Below are 3,799 nucleotides of genomic sequence, written 5' to 3'. Positions count from 1 at the left end.
TGCCACTGGTCTCCCAAGCTACAAGGGCAGCACCTCTCCCAGAGGCATCCCATTTCCCTCCAGAATTCCCCGGGGCTGAACAGGAGTCCCACTATTTGTCTCACAAACACAGTGGGTTCCACCGCCTCTCGTCAGGTATCATTTCTGATGCCCGGGACCCTCTCAGAGCCTAACTGTGCCATGATGTGCAGTGAGCTGAGTGCGTTAGGCAGAATTCTAAGAACCATCCGCACAGACCCTCGCTTCGTGCCCCTTCCCTTGGGAGTACGGGTGGAATCCACGAACACCATGAAGTGTCACTCCTGTGGTTATGTTACTTTTCAGGGCAAAGGAATGATGATCCAGCTGGGCCTCACTCAAACTGAATGAGCCCTTTAGAAGCAGAGCCTTCTGCAGCCCATGGAAGAGAGAGAAGTCAGAGAAATATGAAGCAGAAGGATTCGATGTATCACTGTGGCCTTCAAGACCGAGGGGCAATGCAGAAAGAAATGTAGATGCCCTCTGGAAGCTGATACAGGCCCCTGACTGACAGTCAGAAAGGAAACAAGGACCTCAGTCCTTTGGCCGCAAGGAAGGTGAATCTCTCAACAACCTCAATGACTTTGGAAGCAGGATCCTCCCCAGAGTTTCCAGGGAAGAACCTGCCTGAACAACACCATGACTCTGGCCTATGAGGCACTAAGCAGAGAGTGCAGCCAGGACTTCTGACTTACAGATCTACGAGATAATGAATGGGTATTGTTTCAACCTGCTAACTGATGCTAAAACTCCAATACTTTGGCTACCTCATGTGAAGAGCTGACTCATTGGAAAAGGCCGTTGATGCTGGGAGGGATTGGGGGCAGGAGGAGAAGGGGATGACAGAGGATGAGATGACTGGATGGCATCACCGACTCCATGGACATGAGTTTGAATAAACTCCGGGAGTTGGTGATGGACAGGGAAGCCTGGCGTGCTGTGGTTCATGGGGTCGCAAAGAGTCGGACACGACTGAGCGACTGAACTGAACTGAACTGAACTGAAGTGTTGGCAGTGCGTGACACAGGAAAACTGATACAGGGAGAAAAGAGAAGAAAATTCCCTCCTACACCAGCGCTGGTTTGGGCACCCATATTTTCCAGACCAGCGAAATGGAATAGATCTTTCTGATGTTATATAAAGTCTTACTGTTTTTCAAAGACCCAAAAATGTGTCCAACGGGTACTGGACCTGACAGTCATGACTCAGTCTTTAGAATAACCCTCCTCAGCTCTTGGTTAAAACTCTCACGTGCCTCATTTCATGATGATAAGTTCTTGTAGGAGGCGTCCCAGTTCCACCTTGAAGAGATGGAGGCTATCATTTACATCCATTCTGTCATTCATCAACAGTGAACACCTATCACACGTCAAGCTCTGTCCTAGGTTCTGGTGATACAGAAGGAAGGCATCAGAGTCCTCTCTCCCACAGAGCTTACATTTTCCTTAGACAAATACATATCTCTATCAAGAGAGGCCAAGTGCAGTGAAGAGAAACAGCAGAGTAAGGGGATTAAGAGCAACCCTGGAGAGGAGAAAGTATTTTATATACCATGCTTGTTAGCGTCAGTTGCTCAGCCGTGTCTGACTCTCTGCGACCCAATGGACTGTAGTCCGCCAGGCTCCTCTGTCCATGGGTTTCTCTAGGCGAGAATACTGAAATGCGTAGCCATTCCTTTCTCCAGGGATCTTCCCAACGCAGGGATCGAACCCAGGTCTTCTGCATTGCAGGCAGATTCTTTATCATCTGAGCCAGCTGGCCCAGATACCAGGATTACCAAGGGCCTGCTGACAAGGGGGCTTATTTGAGTAGTTAAAGTCAGCCATGTGAACGCACAGGGAAGATCACTGAAGGCAGAAGATTGTGTGTGTGAGGGTGCCGAGGTGGGAGGGTGTCTGGCAGGCTTGAGAGCTGCCACGATTACTGCAGAGGAAAGAACAAGGAGGAGAGAAAGAAAAAATGAGGTCAGTGAAGTATCCTGTGGGGCCCTAGGGCCACTGAAGAACTTTGACTCTTACCCTGAGTGAGCAGGAAATACTGGAGGGATTTAAACAGGGCCGTTTCATCACCTGACTTGCAGTTTGGTGGTGAAGGAGCTAGAGGGAAGGGGACATCAGCTGGCAAGCCAGTGCACTGGTGGTGTGTGGGGAGGTAGCCATCGAGACCTTTCTGGCTGGCCTCCCGTTAGGGCGTCCCTGGTGGCTCAGCGGTAAAGAACCCGCCTGCCAATGCAGGGGATGTGGGTTTGATCCCTGGTCCAGGAAGATCCCCTGGAGAAGGAAACAGCAACCTACTCCAGTATCCTTGCCTGGGAAATCCCACGGACAGAGGAGCCTGGCGGGCTACAGTCCATGGGGTCACAGAGAGTCGGACACGACTTAGCGACTGAATAACAGCAGCCGTGAAGACAATGAAATGCTAGATTCTGGATATATAGAAGGTGGTGTTGACAAGAGGCTGGATACAGAATGTGAAGACAGGCTGGATACAGAATGTGAAGGAAAGAGAACAGTCAAAAAAAAAAAAAAATGAACGCCCATGTCTGAACTCCAGCAGTGGACAAGGGTTACGTTCTTTCCCAGGAGATGCCTGTCAGTTCTGTTCTGTAAGTTCTCCACATTGCCCCTAGACATTCCTGAAGCCCAGTGGTTGTGATGTCCAGGCTTCAGTTGAGCTCTTTGCTTTGGTAAATAAAATTCTAGACATGGCCAAGTTTCTGTTGGGTGGCAGGAAAAGCCAGGTAAGGCAAAATCTTCCAAGCAATGAATATCTCTGATTCAGCAAGCAGCCAGTGTCCTTATTTAACACGAAAGGGCAGGAGGTATGTGGCACTGGTTCCCCAGCCCCTAATTCCAACAGACTTGCACATTTTTGCCCATCTCATGAGTATGATGGTGAAACGTGAATATGAGCGTGAAGTCTGGAATGCAACTTAAGACATCCTGAGTCCCAGCTGGAGAACTGGTCCAAGCTGTATTTCATGGGTTCTATAGCATTTCAGTCCAATCATTGCTCTTTTCTATGAGCAGAGAATAAATCTTGGAGTTCTTCTGGCATGAAAAACCACATATGGTTCCTGAATGTAGGGCATCATTTTATAAATAAGAGAAGGAGTATGAATAAAATAAAACCTTTTATACAGCTAAAAAAGCCAGTTCAGACAAGAGGGCGTGGAGGCCCATTCTCCTAACTCCTCTCCACTAAACACAAGAATAAAAACTGGGAACAGCACAACAGTCACCAAAGGAGAGCAAGATGTGATAAGAAGAAAGCCTGCTGGTTTGGGGCCGGAGGAGCAACACAGTGGGGGGCATCTTGCATCCCCCAACCCAAAAAGGAAGGCCACCCACACATGGAACCCCCAACCTCCATCTAAGCAACAGAAGGCATCCAGGTTACCCCTCCCTGGATAAGACAGGAGACCCTCTTACACCAAAGGAGGGTCTGGACTCCCATGGTGGCCCAGTGGCTAAGAATCTGCTTGCCAATGCAGGGGACGTGGGTTGGATCTCTGGTCCGAGAAGATTTCACGTGCAACTACACCCAGGAGCCACAACGCAGAACACACACGCTGCAACTACTGAAATCCTCCTGCCTAGAGCCCGGGTTCCCCCGTAAGAAGCAATAAACAATAAAATTCTGTAAAGCAATTATCACTCAATTTTAAAAAAATTTAAAAAAAAAAAAAAAAAGAGAAGCTGCTGTAATGAGAAGCCTGTGCACTGCAAATGAAGAGTAGCCCCTGCTCGTCACAACTAGAGAAAACCTGGATGAAGACCCA

The sequence above is a fragment of the Dama dama genome, chromosome 30 (assembly GCF_033118175.1).
Source record: "Dama dama isolate Ldn47 chromosome 30, ASM3311817v1, whole genome shotgun sequence".
In the NCBI taxonomy this organism is placed as follows: Eukaryota; Metazoa; Chordata; class Mammalia; order Artiodactyla; family Cervidae; genus Dama; species Dama dama.
The sequence above is the reverse complement of the archived record's forward strand: the minus strand, read 5'-3'. Positions refer to the sequence as shown.